This window comes from Triturus cristatus, chromosome 2_2 (assembly GCF_964204655.1).
Source record: "Triturus cristatus chromosome 2_2, aTriCri1.1, whole genome shotgun sequence".
NCBI classification, from domain to species: Eukaryota; Metazoa; Chordata; class Amphibia; order Caudata; family Salamandridae; genus Triturus; species Triturus cristatus.
The window spans coordinates 1,255,757,521-1,255,773,467 of record NC_140582.1 but is presented as its reverse complement, the minus strand read 5'-3'; the positions used below and the strand labels follow the sequence as shown (position 1 = coordinate 1,255,773,467).

The window sequence follows — 15,947 nt, the reverse complement described above, 5'->3', positions numbered from 1 at the left end:
GGAACGGGTCCATTTTAGTAAGCACGGGGGGCGTTTCTAGCGCTAAAAAAAAAAAGTTGAGAAAACCCAGTGAAGTTTCAGTGCAAGGCCACATTCGTGGGGCAATTCCATGTGTAAAGCATTAAACCAGTCGGCCCTGGGAATTAGGCAGGCGTACGATCAGCTGAGATTTGTCCAAACTGAGGGAGAGCATATCGACTATAATTCACAGTGGAACCAGGGGCAGCGTTACAAAGCAATGCTGTAGATTTCCCGTAGAATGCCGCATGGCTAAGCTTCAGGGATAAGGCCCTGACCTTTCACCCCTCGAGGGACCATCACCAATTGCGAGCAAACAGGCGAGGAGCACAGCACACTAATCCCCCAGTAAGTGTAACTGCGATGCAAGAGGTTTGGTAAACACAGCGTTAGAGCACAAATAATGACAAGGGGTTATAGACCATTTGGCATTCCCGATATCCTGCCAGGGGATATGGTTCACCGCCGGTTCCAACAGACCTGTCTGCCCCACGGGCTATCCTTCCAGGGCCTAAAACCAGTGACTGGAAGGGGCATCTTTTTCGACCTGTGTTGAACTGAGAAAGGAAGCAAGGCGGGCTTGATACCCCTTACTTCTACCTGCGTTGGCACATCTGGTCAGGAGTGATTGTCAAAGGTATTGCACTTCAGCCAGGCTAGGTTGACACCCATCCACCCCAAGCTAAGTGTCCAAGGTGACATAGGGCCGCATATACACAACCCAGTACCAGGCCCCTGGGGGTCGTCAATGTCGGGAATTTACTAAATTCTAATGAACTGGAGGTGTGACCGGGTTCTACACTAGCAGAGGTTAGGGAGTCCAAGCCTCCGCCTAGTGGGGTGGCTGACTGAATTTGATGTACCATTTCATTCGTTTCACAGCACTACACGGGGGAGAGTGTCCATTACCTGTGCATACTTCAACCAGACACCCCAGAATGGCATGCCCTCATCTACATGGTCATAATTGAGAGAGCAGAGAGCGACCATATCTCTTGGACTTTGCACTTAAACTTTCTAATCATGGAAAGGGCTTAACACCTTCTGAAATGAGCATGACCAGAGCTGTGTTGCCTTCCAACGACATTTGACAGGTTAAATGGGCAAAGTTAGCGGAAAAGCCAGATGTATTGTCATCAATTAAGGCAGACGTGACCCAGGTATTGGCAAGATGGACACTGCCAACTATGAAGATGTACATTAAATCATAACTGGGGCTCACACCAAATTATTTGATAAAATAAGAGGTTTCTTTTTTCAAGCCACTATGTCGGTGCCACAAATTACCATAACGCAACAACGCTGGTATAACAAGGTCTGTAGGCAAACCATTAACTCCTTGCAGCAGCAATAAAGTTTAAAATCTAGCTCCTATTCAACCAGCAACGAAACTGTATACGCTGTCCCAGTGGGGAGCAAGAAAAGATTGGGATGGGGTTATTTGTACTGGCATGCCGTAGGAAGGTGAGATTGTCTCTACGACACATTTGCCAACAACACTGTCACCAGCTAAGGTTGTGGCATTACCCATCCAGAGACAGTGACATGATGCAGCCAGGGACAGTGAGCATATGTTCCCGTGTGCTGGGTGAGAGTACAAAGGCAGAGGCTGTTGCCCCTCATACTGTCTGATGCTCACGGCTTTCAAGGACCCTCCCCCCCCCCCCTGAGATCCCGTGATGTCAGCTTGTGTTTATATACGTAGGGGAGGTGGTTTCTCTCCCGTTACCTTCACCTTGCTTTATTGTGCTGTAGCTGTTTGGAAACACACTGAAGCCAGGAAGGCCCCTCATTTGCAATTGAAAATCATAATCGGATTGCAGGTCCATAAGCACCTATTTCACCATGCCTTGGTACCAATGCCATATTTTCAAGCCTGGGAAACAGATGTAGGTGTTGCCCTTCTCGCTCAGCCTTTCCTTGGAGCCAGGGAGTTGGGAAACGTTCACAAATTTTGGTCCTCGAGCTGAGAGATACGTATTCTTCAGCAGCTCAGTCAGTCATAGTAGCTTCATCCGGAGCCATGATAAACGGCGTCCACACAGCAGTTACGTAAAATGTTTTGCCCTGTCGAGACATCATCCAAACCTCGAAGCAGCAGCAATTTGGGAACCATGGCACTCTCAATACATCAATTGGGGCATGGGTTGTCAGGCTGGGGTGAGGCTAGACCCCCCTCTTAAGCGCCTCACCCCCTCAGAGCTTCCTCTGCTTCCTGCGCTCCTGGCCACGCGAATTCCCACCCTTTCCGCTTACCCTGCGCGGCAGAGGCAGCGCGCTATCGGAATGTTGTAATGTTTTTTGTTGCGTTGCAGGCGGAGTTACAGGGCGATCTGGAGGCAGAAGGGTACAGTAAGGGTACCTCTGCGACAGGCGGTACAGTAAGGGTACCCCTGTCCGGCACAGTAAGGGTGCCCGAGCCAAGGTCCGGGAGCCGAAGGAGGTTCTGGGAAGACCGCGACGGCGCCCCGTTAGTCCTACGGGCGGTTGGGGGGCCTGACCAACCGGGGTTGTGCCACAACACGCTCCGCCCCCGTTAAAAGGGGCGGGAGTATTAGACAGATCACGTGATCCAAAGGAGGATCTGGAAAAATGTGCCGCACTGCAGGGCATCGACCCACCGTGCGTGCTGGCTCGCAAGGCGGGCGGAGCAGCGAGGGGCTGCTTGCCCTGGATCGCCCGTAAGCTAACCCACTTATCGTCATACTTATGTTGTATGAAATAAACCTGCGACAGTTCTTCACCCATAATGAAAGTGTCAGTGTAATCTTTGGGTGACATCTGTGCATGCGTGTTGTGTGGAGCGGATGACGGTGTGGTCACTATGCTCTTAGTTCCTGCCACTGGTTGTGTGTTGTGTCGCCAGAGCACCAGCAAGAGCTCTGTACTTGATAACTTTGTGGGGAGTGAGTGAGTACGCATGCGCCACGCTGGCTGCGCTGTACCCCCTACCCCATGCTTGGGTCTGCGCAGTGCTTGGAGCACCCCTCCCCGGGATGTCATAAAAAGAGGGTGGAAGTAGAATAACTGAGGTGAGGGGGACACTGAGTGACCCCCGGCTAGTGTAGCTCATCAGAGGCTTCTCAGTGGACTCTGCGCAGTGTGCAGCAGGAGGAGGCGGGCGGGTAACCAGTGCCACGTGAAGGTAAGGCACCCTTTACAACGCACGCGGCCTCGCGCGCAGCCGCTGGGGACGCTGCGCTGTATCTGATGCATCCCCTTCTCTCCAGCCTTCTTGTGCAGACTCCTTGTGCGTGGCTCGTGCTCTCGCTCGCAGCCCCCGTCCCTTCCCTGCAGTGAACTCCGACCCATGTCTCCGACCGGGTCACGGCACAGACATACTGGTCCTGAAGCCATGGCACTGCTTGTAATAGATTGTATCGATTAAGCATAGGAAGCAAATAATAGAATTCTGCGCCATGCTTTGAAATACAGGTCATCGCCTCTTTATTTTCCGCAATTCAAATGACACGTAGGCAAATGCAGCTGCAAATATATAGAAAAAAAATCATCAGGCAAAGAATTATGAGTTTATTATGAGTTTAGATGATCAGTGAAAACAAAATGCAGATCATCACTTTTTAGAAGTAATTACTCAATTCATTTTTAGCTCAATTGCACCATCTACTGGCAACAGGTAGTGTAGTAGAAGAGCTTTTTCACGTAGCCAAGGCTTAGCACGAACACGCATCAAACTTACCTGCGTTCCTGCAGTGCCTCCTACTGTTCATTCCGGATCCTCAACGTGCCGTTCATTGGATTTCTTGGCTATTGGTTCGTCTGCATCGTGGTGAAAGTGAAGACGGACTGGGTGTCTTTACAACAACGGAATTGAAGAAGGACTATCTTCAACCTTGTAGTGTCGCGTTCTAATCTTCGCGTGTGCGCGATGACGTAGGACGCGGCGGCCATCTTGAGAACGGAACATTAGCGCGGGGCCGGCGAGCTGTTCAGAGGTCCCCCGGCGCTCTCCTGCATACTTATACCTGAGAATAAAATTACGCATATATGCATCCATAAGTGCCTGAGTTATTCCTCATTGTGGGTCACAGCAACCCATTACAACTGGCGACGAGGCTGGGACCGGGAAAAAAATAGAAGATGAACACCCAGGCACAGCCCAGAACCCACGTGGAACAAGGGGCAACTCACCTACTGTTAAAATGGTAGTGGCAGCTGCAGTCTATAACCTTTCAAGTATTGCCCGGCGGTAATCGCCTCTTATACCATTCGAAAATTAACCAACAAAGAGGCAGGCGCCGGAGACTGGAAGGCAGGAAACAAAGTTTTATTCCGTCAGAGTAGAACACATCAGATCAGACAGCAAGGTATCGTCACGAGGTGCTCTAACCACATCTCTGAGGCCTGGCCTCTTATACACAGGTTTATGACTTTATTGCAGGTTTATCATACATGGCACATTCTTGAGATCGCTTTGATACATGAAAGAACATCCTCAGAATCCCCACTTCAAGCTCGTTCCCACACATATCTACAGTGGAAGTCCCCACCCCACCCACAGTAGGAGATGGCTATCACACAGCTGGACATTCCGCCAATTGCCGGGGGTGTGTGCGACTGGTCGGGTCTCAGGGGGTGGGGGGCCTTGATCTACTGTAATCCCTTTGATGTGGGGTGTTTCCCTTACAGTAGGGGCAATAAACTGCATCCGCAGGGCTAGGTGATGGCCTGGGATCGGTTCGGACAATCGGGCGCAGAGGAAGGGGGTTATCAAAGGGATGTATGACCATGTATGGGATGTCGGTCAGGCGTGGGATGTGGTTCCATGGCAGGGTCGCGCAGGAGGAGAGGGTTTATGGCCCGTGTATGAGAGAGCGGGGGTGGCCGGCGCGCGGGGGGGATGTTCGCAGCACCAGAGGGACGCGTTGGCGATCGGCAATGAGCAGGGAGAGAGACCAGGATACCTAAAATGGCTGCTGTGCGTTTTTCTGTGTGTCGCGCTGGGGAGAGACAAGATGGCGCAGATACTGTTCAGTTACGAGCTACATTTCCACAGTCCTCCCTTTTAACATATCTCGCCAGCTTGTTTAGTTCGGATCTATCCCCATAATGCCACGCACCTCTACTTCGTACAGAGCTTTCATTCTCTCTGTTTCGAAGTTCAGAGTCTTAGGGCAGATGCAGTTTATGAAAAGTGAACATAAGGGTGGCAAACACTGAATCCCCAGGCAACATCCACATAGGATCACAATTGGTATTAGGATAAACGTAAACAACCTCCACCCCCAACTTTTAATAGTGTCCCAAAACCAACTCCCAAGCGACCATCCTTCTTGCTCCTGATGAACCTCTGCGGAAAGTCTGTGGAGGTGTTCATTCGCCTTGTAGACTGAGGGTGAGTTATCCGGTACGTAGGTACAACAGCTGGACCCAATGATGCGGCATGCTCCTCCACGATCAGCCAGAACCACGTCTAGAACGAGGCGGTTCTGAAGAGCTACCAGGCGGACGGCCTGAAGCTCAGCGGTGTTGTTGGTAAGGATGCCGGCTGTAATGTTCATTGTGGTTTCGACTGCCTGGGTCAGGTGCCGGATGGCACGGCTGTTTGCCATTGGACCCCACAGTGGAACAAGTCCCTTTACTGCATCCATGAACTGTGCTCCAGTGGAGTCGGCTTGTACAATGTCCTTTGCACGTTTTTGCCGGTGATGGTTTGCTGGAGCCACATATGTTGGAGGAAGGATAAAAGCGATGTAGCAGGTGCCTCCCCAACCTTTCGGAAGCCAGGTGTAGGCCTTAGTACCACAGACGAAGTACATATTTGGGGAGGTAACAAAGGAGGGTGGGTCAACTGAGTCCAATGTTCGGGTGATGAGACAGGAACTGTGGCCCACCAGCTGTGTTCCCAGATCTTCGAGGCATACAAGAACTGTGATGTTGATGACGGATAGGGCCACTGTTAGGGTGGCGGCCGTTCGTTTCCGGAGGTAAGAGAAGGTGGGTCTGGCTGGGTTGTTGAACACCTGCATTTCGACTCGCTCTTTGGCAGGGATGTCCATCTGAAAGGAAGTGTTTGATCTCAGAGGACAGAAGGGAGCAGAAGTTTTTCCAGTCTTGTTCAGCCAGAACCCATGGTAGAAGTGTGACACAGTTTTGCCGGAAGTGGCATTGTCCTTATAGCTTTCTTGCAGGAGGATTAGCCACGCGAGGCAGGAGCCATGGACAGAGAAGGGTGATGGGATGAAAGGGATAGAATGTCCAGTGGCATGTGGCAGCAATCCACAGATCCAGCAGTTAGTGGCATTGGCGGCAAGATTGTGTTGGTGGAGCAACTGCACAAAAGAGTTATTCCAGAACTCCTTACGCCTTTCTCGGAGTTGGGGTGAAAGTGAGATCAGATGGTGTTCTTTCATGGTGGTGGGTTGGGCAGTGGTCAGCAATGTCTTATGAGCGGGTACGTTTTCTTCCAGGATCCAGAAAGTGACCATGAGAAGGAGGCAAAGGAGAAGGGTAACAAAAAGTGCAATAGTCTTTGAGCTGTGCGTTTTGTCAGTCTTTGGGTTTTTGTAGTGGACCTTCGGACGTCCGGTTGCTTCCATCATCTTCATGTCGGGTGCTTCCATCACCTTCAAGGGACTCGGTAGCGGGCAGAACCACAGACTTTGTTTAGTTTCTCTCCTGGAGGCCTTTGGGGTGCCTAGGCAACCGCTCTGAGATTTCAACTTAGTTCGTGGTCTGCTTAGCCGAAGTTCCCTCCTTTCGTCGTAGGTTATACCCTTCTTTGGATGGCACAGTGGGATCGGGATATTTAGTCAATTCAAGTGTCTCTGTATTCGGGCAGCAGCTCAGGGATGGTCGGTCTTTGTCCAGAAGTTCCTCTTGGGCGGTGATGTTGTCGGTGGTCGTCAGGGTCGATGATACCTTCTTGCAGGGGTGTGCATGCAGCCAATTACGTTTCCCCTCCACTCGAAGAGCTGTTCGGGTGGTGATCAGGACTTGCAGGGGGCCCGTCCACCGGGGCTCCAGACTCTTGGTGCGCTGGAAGTTGCGCACTAGGACGAAGTCGCCGGGTTGGATGTCGTGTCCGGGGCCCCTGGAAGCATCGGGAATGGCTTGCAGCACCTGCTGATGGATAACAGACAACGTTTTAGTTAGATTGTACAGATAGTCAGACATGAGGACGTCCGGGACGTCGTGAATGGATGCTGGTTTTGGTGCAGTCCAAAGGTTCATGGGTCGCCCGAAGACGACCTCGTAGGGGGTTAAGTGGTGTTTGGTGGGGGTGGAACGCATTGATAGTAATGCTAGCGGGAGAGCGTCTGGCCATTTCAGTCCTGTGGTGGCAACTATTTTGGCTATTTTGAGCTTCAATGTGGCATTATGTCGCTCAACCAAGCCTGCAGATTGGGGATGGAAGACCGCATGGAACTTTTGTTTTACACCCAACCCCTTTAGGATGAGTTGGATAACTTCGGCTGCAAAGTGGGGGCCGTTGTCGCTCCACAAAATTCGACAAAGGCCGTAACGGGGGAAGAATTCTTTCAGCAATACCTTTGCGGTAGTCATAGCAGTGTTGTCGCGGGTCGGGTAGGCTTCTACCCACTTGCTGAAAGCACACACAACGACAAGTACGTACTTCAAGCTTTGGCACCTTTCTAACTGGATGTAGTCCATCTGTAGGACCTCAAAGGGATGATTAGGAACCCCAAACCCTCCCCGGGGTACAGCAGTTCCTTTACCAGGGTTGTGTTGGAGGCATACCAGGCATTGTTGGACCAGACGTTTGGCTGAGTCTGGGATCTTGTCGTTGTGCCAAACCTTGGAGATGAGTTCGATCATGGGGGCAGACCCTATGTGTGCGGGGGAGTGTGTCATGGTCAGTATGGGAATCAGGTATGAGTCAGGTAGTAACCATTTGTTCGTGTCTCTAGTTCGCCAGCAGCCTTCATCGTCTTTCAATCCCACCCGTGCCCATTCAATCAATTTGTGTGGTGAGCTGGCCAATTGGATGTCCCTAATCGTTTCCCTAGCAACCTTCCATTTCTCAGTTTGTGACCTGGTCACGTACATGCGGGTCGTGGACCTATTCTCGGCTGTGGTTCGGGCAGTAATGTCAGCTAGAGCATTTCCCTGTCCTATAATGTCTGTCACCTTCTTATGTGCCTGGCATTTGATCACAGCCAGCCGTGTGGGGAGGAGGACTGCTTTGGTCAGAGCGGAGACTAGATCTCCATGTAGGATGGGTGTGCCATGAGAGGTCAAGAATCCCCTCTCCTTCCATAGGAGACCAAAGTGGTGAACTACCCCGAAGGCGTACTGACTGTCTGTGTAAATGTTTGCAGTTGTCCCTGCTGCTAGGATGCATGCTCGTGTGAGAGCAATCAGTTCAGCTGCCTGTGCGGATCGCTGTGTGATGCGGGCTGTCTCAACAACTGTTCGGGCTGTGGTGACTGCATAGGCAGCTGAGGTGGTGCCATCGGGGAGCTTGATGCATGAGCTATCTACCCACAGTTCTCCGTCAGGGTCCGGGAAGGCAGTATCTCGGAGGTCAACCCTACTCTTAGTCTGTTCGTCGGTGAGGGTCACGCAGTCATGCATAGGGGACGCATTGGGGTCAGTGTCAGGGAGAGGTAGCAGAGTAGCTGGATTCAGAGTGGTGCATCGTTTCAATGTGATGTGGGGTGCAAGCAGAGTCAGTTCATAACCAGTCAGTCGTGCGCTAGTCAGGTGTTGAGTCTTGGTCTGGTTCAGGAGGGTGTCAACCGCATGGGGTACTAACACAGTGAGGGGGTTCGAGAGCACGATCCCCTCACTTTGTCGGATAGAGACAGCAGCGGCGGCTACTGCTCGAAGGCAGGCGGGCAAAGCTCTGGCTACAGGGTCAAGAGTGGCAGAGAAGTAGGCACAAGGACGTTGTTTAGGACCTATGGACTGGGTTAGAACAGACAACGCGCATCCCTCCCTTTCGTGGGTGAAGAGGGAAAAAGGTTTAGTGTAGTCTGGGGTTCCTAGGACTGGTGCTGAGCAAAGGGCATCTCGTAATTCTTTGAAGGAGGATTGGCATTCGGGTGTCCAGGGGAGGGGGAAGGGGACATCTTTAGCCAACAGGGAAAGCAGAGGTTTTACAATAAGACTGAAGTTTGGCAACCACTGTCGACAGAAGGAGGTGAGGCCTACCAGAGACCGCACTTGCTTCTGAGTTTTGGGAACAGGGGTTTCTAGGATGGTCTGAATTCGGTCAGGTGTAAGCTTCCTTCAATCTTTGGATAGGAGGTGGCCTAGGTATGTCACTTGGGGTTGGCAGAATTGCAACTTCTTCCTGGAGACCTTGTGACCGTTCTCCGCGAGGAAGTGGAGGAGGTGGATGGTGGCTGTGACTGCGAGTGGAGTGGTGTCGGCCGCCAAAAGAATGTCATCGACGTACTGTATTAACGTCACTCCATCTGGTAGTTGGACTGCATCTAGTTGTCTCTTGAGGGTTTGGCTATAAATGCCTGGGCTCTCAGTGTAGCCTTGGGGTGCCCTACAGAATCTGTATGAACGGGCTTTTAAGGTGAAGCCGAACAGGTAGCGGCTGTCTGGGTGGATGGGGATGGAAAAGAATGCGTTCTTGAGATCAATAACGGTAAAGGTGGTGGCAGTGGATGGAATCAGGGTGAGGATGGTGGTGATGTCCGAGACCACGGGGTACTGAGGTATGACTACTTTGTTAACCTCTCGCAAATCAACAATGAAGCGGTATGCTTTCTCATCTCCCTCGCCTTGCTTCTTTACAATGGGTAGGATAGGGCTGTTGCAAACATTACTGACTACTTCTTCTACCACTCCTGCATCGACTAGGGACTGGATGATTTCCACCAATGCCTTCTCGCCTTCGGGCGATATCCGATACTGTGGAAGCTTTGGGAGCACCGCGTCCGGTCGGACAGTTATGTGTACGGGGTCGATCACCATGCGTCCTACGTCCGAGTCGGTTTTTGCCCACAGGTGTGAGGGTAATGTGTCGAGTAGGGACAAGTCAGCATTGGTTATGGAGAACATACGTCGTGTGAGACAAGACCTGAACAGATCCGGGTTATCGTGCAGGATGACTCGCACTCCGTCTGGGGAACATCTGATGGTAGCTCGGAAATGTTTTAGCAAATCAAGTCCCATAATAGCTTCGGGGGTGTTGGAGGAGAGCAGGAATGTCGTGTCAGTGGTGTTATCTTCTAAGTCAAAGGAGATTGGTGCTGACAAGGGGTTAGTGGAGGGCGTTCCATCAAAGCCTATTGAGGTTACGTGTGAGCCAGACAAGGGTGCCCTAGGAATCAGTCGTTTAGATAACGCACTACGTGTCGCCCCAGTATCTACCAGAAATGGAGACTTTGTGCCCAAGACCTTAGCAGTGACATAAGGACCTTGCTGGTCTACACGGAGTTCGACTGGATCCCTCCCTTGCCCCTGGCGGTCCTATGCAAAGTCATGGGTGTTTTCGTAGTCGGACTGCTGGCACTGGTTCTGTCGGGGGCGATCAAAGGTGTTTGGTCTGCCTGTCCTGTCGTTGGTGGCGTCGTTCGTGTACCCTCGTCCCTGTCCTCTACTTCTGGGGTCATATGCTATGTCTCTGGTGTCTCTATTCTTGTTCATTTCCAGAAGGACCGGGCACTGGGATTTCCAGTGTCCGAACCCTCTACAGAACGCACATTGGTTCCCGTCTAAGTCTCTTCGTCCAGTGTAGGGTGCAGGTGTATGGTCTCTAGGGGGTAGCTTTCTAGGGGCGGTTGGTTGGTAATTTCCTTTAGGGGGCTCCCTTCCTATGGTCACCCCTTGCAACTGTGCTATCATTACCCTCTCCTTCAGTTCCTTTTTCTTTTTCTCGGACGCCCTATCGTTCTCATTCTTTTATGTTCGTAGTATTGGGCCATCTGGAGGATAGCTGCGGGTTTGGAGGCTGCCCAACTACTCTCGCTGGTCTGTAGCTTCTGGGAGACTTCTTGTGACAGACCCTTCACATAATTCTGGACAAAGAGGTGATGTCCGGTTGCAGTGGTCATGTCCTGGCCACTATAATCGGAAAACACTGTCTCGAATCAAGAGAAGTATTGAGACACATCCTCCTGGGGTTTCTGGCGACAAGCCGTCACTATTGACCAGTCTACCTTTCTTTCTGGGATTAGAGTCTTCAACTTCTGTACGATCTTGTCTGGGAGTTCCAATATGGCTTTTAGGGGTTTTTGTCCAGGTTCTCGCTGCTTATCTATGGTATCGAGTTGTACCCAGGTATATCCGAACGGCTCAGCGTGGTCGACTTTCCGGATTTGCTTCCACACATCAGCCGGCAGACATAACCCGAAGAACAAATCGATATCCGCTAAGGTCATTATGGTTGAACCTAAGGCCGTTCCTACTTCGGTGTAGAAGGCCGTTGGGTTGGGTTCTTTCTTAAGTCGGGTAGGGTTTTTCTAAAGGTCAAGATGTCTTGTCGGTCCCATGGTTGGTAGACCCAGTTATATACAACCCTTCCCTTCGCATCTTGGTGGTTGATGTCGTCGTGTGTTCCCAGACCTCGTGGGGGGACCCAGTAGGGGGCGGCTTCTTTGATGGGCATCATGGTATCAGCCTTTCCTGCCTGGGGTTCAGTCACTATGGGGGTTTCTGCTTTGGTTGTCTGTCTGTGTTCTTTAAGATGCCGGAAGACTTCGAGTGTACGAGTGAAGAGGTCCGTCACATCGCCCTCTCCCTCTTCCCCAATGTCTACCTTCCTATACAAGGGTCTTCCACATTCATGTACTGGTCATCCTTGAACATCACTATTTAAATCCCAGTAAGGACAAGCACGGTTAATCGCCTCGTGGGTAGGTGGTGCTTGAAGTGCCTCTAGGTGCAGCGGTCGACGCCAAATGCTTTCCACGTGCGCGGCGACCGCCAAACCTGCGAAGGAGCACCCCCAGTAGTATGCGCGCATTATGGGATACATCAGTGTGTGTGCTGTCTGGGTTCTGGTACTACCACTGAAACTACCACACTGGGGCAAAGAGGAAAATTCTAGTACTCAAATCTGCCCCCGAGCCCGTAGACCACTCATTTGCGTTCAACCCTTACCAAGAAGCGTTACAGACAACTACCCCTAAAGACTCTCACGTGAGAGGAGGCTGGGCCAGCAAGGACCCCTCATTGTCCCAAGTCGCTTGGCTGTGTGCTAGGCCCGGCTCGCGGTTGCTACGCCATGGGATGACGCGGGGGGGAGCCGCGGAACCCACAGCCGCAACCCACCTTCCCCGTGCGCTTGCCGGCTCCTCAGTTCTACATCCTCTGGCTACGAGCCGTAGGAGCGCCCGGGCAGCCTCCAGGCTCCCCCCATTGTGACATCTGACACATTTATCCAGGAGAGGACGCGACCCGTGTCAGCACGATTGGCTATGTGACAGTGAGGTGGCAGAGGCCTGCAGTTGGCCGGGGGGGGGGGGGCACAGGAAGGGGGCGGTAGGCCCTGCGCGATACCCAGCCCCGAGCGCGCGCTCAACAACGCCAGAGGAATGTGAGGCCGGGCGAGACCCTGCCTCCCTCCAGGCACGGCAGACCCGGCATGACCAGCTTCCCCATACTGTTGTTTGGTCAGGGGGAGGAGGGGTACAGGCACGGGAGGAAAAATGGGACCGTTTCAAAGTACCTAATCCCTCATGAGCCTCTGAGAGGAAGCCTGTAGTAAATATATCTAATTTCTGGGAAAGAAAGAGGGAGCACAGTAGTTTTCACCTCAGATGGTACCCGAACCCACAATCCTTGGCTTAGTGGCCAGTGCCTAATCCATTAAGCAACTCAGGCACACATACAACCTGTGCCATTCGAGCCCGTAACTGCATGGTGGGGCCTCCGTTTAATGGACCGCAGACCAAAACACCACACAGTGCCCGAGGCGGATCCCGCAGCACGTTGCCCGAGCCCCGCCCCACAACCTCCACCGCCCAGGAGGCATCGCCCCAGCAGCTCCTGCTCCGAGGCCGGCCGCCAGCGCCGGACCGTGACCCGCGCGGCTCCAGGACCACTGCCGGGCACCGTGGGGCCCCGAGGAAAGCAGAAGACCAAGTGCGCGAGGGCAGAGCCGCAGAGCAGGCAGTGCCCCTCCACGCTCCCGGAAGCACCCAACGCCGCCCAGGAGCGCCAGGCCGGGGAAGCTCGCCTGTAAGTCTCCGCGCGCAGGCTCGGCCTGGACTCCTCGCCTCAGTGAAGGCAGGCTAGACCCCCATGCCACAGCAGCACTAACAAGCAGCAGCTACGCTGCCGTGAGGGGTGGGGGGGCGGCACATGGGCAAAATACTCTTTTTCCACCCTTGTAGAGATGGCGGGCTGAGTTAGTTAGTCTAGCTTCGAACTCGTGGCCGAGCCTCCCCGTGTGCCCACTACCCACAGGCTCAACCGCGACCCCCGGGGCAGACAGGGGCGCCGCGCAGACCGGTCGGAGCAAGGCTGTGGATGGCCCGAAGCAGGGCCGGCTGTGTGCCCTGACTGGAGCTGCACCCTGCTAGCTCCCCCTCCTCGGCAGCCTCCAGCCGAGGCTGGACCACCTGCCAAATCACCCGAAAGGGGAGATACGGCTTGGGGAGGGGGGGCAAGGCCTGCACTCACCGCCACACGGGTCAGTTCCGAAGCGAGGGGGCTGCGTGTCCGGGGCATGAAAAGAGGAAGGACAGAGGGTGGGGGAGGCCTATATACCCCCACCCTCATTCCTCGAGCCCCGGAAGTGACGCGCCCTGCGTGCCGCAGCCACTGGCTGCTAGGAGTGAGGGGATTCCTCCCCGAGGGGTCCCCTAGCAGAAGGGTGGTGGGCTGGTGCCTGGCTGGCACTAAGAGGCCTGCCCTTCTAGGGCGCCCTGCAGGCGCCAGGGCAGCCGCATTCCCGGGCCTGTGTGGCTCCTGCCCGGGCCTGCGTGGCTCCTGCCCCGGCCTGCGTGGCTCATGCCCGGGCCTGCGTGGCTCCTTCCCGGGCCTGCGTGCCTCCTGCCCCGGCCTGCGTGGCTCCTGCCCGGGCCTGCGTGGCTCTTTCCCGGGCCTGCATGGCTCCTGCCCCGGTCTGCGTGGCTCCTTCCCTGGCTTCTGTGGCTCCTGCCCTGGCCTGCGTGGCCCCTTCCCGGGCCTGCGTGGCTCCTGCCCAGGCCTGCGTGGCTCCTGCCCCGGCCTGTGTGGCTCCTGCCTGGGCCTGCGTGGCTCCTGCCCGGGCCTGCGTGGCTCATGACCCGGCCTGCGTGGCTCCTGCCCCGGCCTCCGTGGCTCCTTCCCAGGCCTGCGTGGCTCCTGCCCCGGCCTGTGTGGCTCCTGCTCCGGCCTGCGTGACTCCTGCCCGGGCCTGCGTGGCTCCTGCCCCGGCCTGCGTGGCTCCTGCCCCGGCCTCCGTGGCTCCTGCCCCGGCCTGCGTGGCTCCTGCCCGGGCCTGCGTGGCTCCTGCCCCGCTTGCGTGGCTCCTGACCCAGCCTGCGTGGCTCCTGCCCGGGCCTGCGTGGCTCCTGCCCCGGCCTGCGTGGCTCCTGCCCTGGCCTGCGTGGCTCCTGCCCAGGCCTCCGTGGCTCCTGCCCCGGCATGCGTGGCTCCTGCCCGGGCCTGCGTGGCTCCTGTCCCGGCCTGCGTGGCTCCTGCCCGGGCCTGCATGGCTCCTGCCTCGGCCTACGCTCCGTTGCGGTCAGCTTGTATTGTTGGCTTTGCCCCTGTTCAGTGCGAAAGAAAGTAACCACAAAAGCGCTATTTGCTTTTAAACATTTTTTTCTCACTTTTTCTTTCAAAATTCGTAACTCAACTAAACCTGTGTAGAGTCTTTTTGTGGTGTATTTATTGTGTTACGGTCTGTTGTGTTGCACAAATACTTTATAAATGGCCTCCTTTAGATTAGCCTGACTGATCTGTGCCAAGCTACCATAAGATGAGCACAGGTAATCTCACTGGGGCATATTTACAAAAAAATTGGCATAGGGCAGCGCTGCAAGTCATTCGCTGCGCTGCCCTACGCCAATTCAAAAGGGCAGGAATGGACTAAATTTACAAGATACTGTGCATTCCTGCCCTGTATGCCTGCGCCGGCGTACAATTTGCTGCCCGGCGCCAATGCAGACACCCTTGCACCACTGTGCAAGGGTGTCTGTGTGGTTGGCAGGATTGTTTTTTCGCAGGAAGGGACACCTTCCATCACAAAAACAATCACAAGAGGCATTTTCTTCGTTCTGTGTGTGCTGCAGAATGCAACACACGTGGAAAGAGGAAAACATTTGAAGAAATGTAAACATTTTTCCTTGTTACGCCTGCTCTAGGGAGGCGCAAGAGTTTTGGCGCTGCCCCAGGTTTACGAGATATTGTAAATCTGGGGCAGCGTCAAAGCCCATGGGTGTTGAGTGGTAACACCCAGAGCAACGCCCATGGAACGCCTCTTTGACGCTGAGTGAGGCAACGCAGCGACTTGCGTTGCTTCGCCTCACTCCATATCTACAAGGCTATGAAAATACACACAGGGTAGCTTTATGTGGACTTGTAGATACGGCTGAGCCCTGTACGCCACCAGAATGTCTCTCTCCTTCACCTCCGAGGCTCCTCTCTCCCTCGGCCTCTCTCTCCTTCACCTCCGAGGCTCCTCTCTCCCTCGGCCTCTCTCTCCTTCACCTCCAAGGCTCCTCTCTCCCTCGGCTTCTCTCTCCTTCACCTCCAAGGCTCCTCTCTCCCTCGGCTTCTCTCTCCTTCACCTCCGAGGTTCCTCTCTCCCTCAGCCTCTCTGTCCTTCACCTCCAAGGCTCCTCTCTCCCTCAGCCTCTCTCTCCTTCACCCTGAGGCTCCTATCTCCCTCAGCCTCTCTCTCCTTCACCTCCGAGGCTCTTCTCTCCCTCGGCCTCTCTCTCCTTCACCTCCGAGGCTCCTCTCTCCCTCGGCCTCTCTCTCCTTCACCTCCGAGGCTCCTCTCTCCCTCGGCCTCTCTCTCCTTCACCTCTGAGGCTCCTCTCTCGCTCAGC

At 54.2% G+C, this 15,947-nt stretch overlaps 1 pseudogene across 1 annotated transcript in view; it reads right to left on the bottom strand.

The window, feature by feature from the left end:
- The window catches only part of LOC146863542 (uncharacterized), a 60,343-nt pseudogene extending 56,588 nt beyond the window's left edge, over positions 1-3,755 (bottom strand). The window contains exon 1 of the transcript XR_014978273.1: positions 3,719-3,755. The product of XR_014978273.1 is annotated as an uncharacterized LOC146863542 (transcript). The remainder of the gene's footprint in view (positions 1-3,718) is intronic.
- Between the last annotated feature and the right edge of the window lie 12,192 nt (positions 3,756-15,947).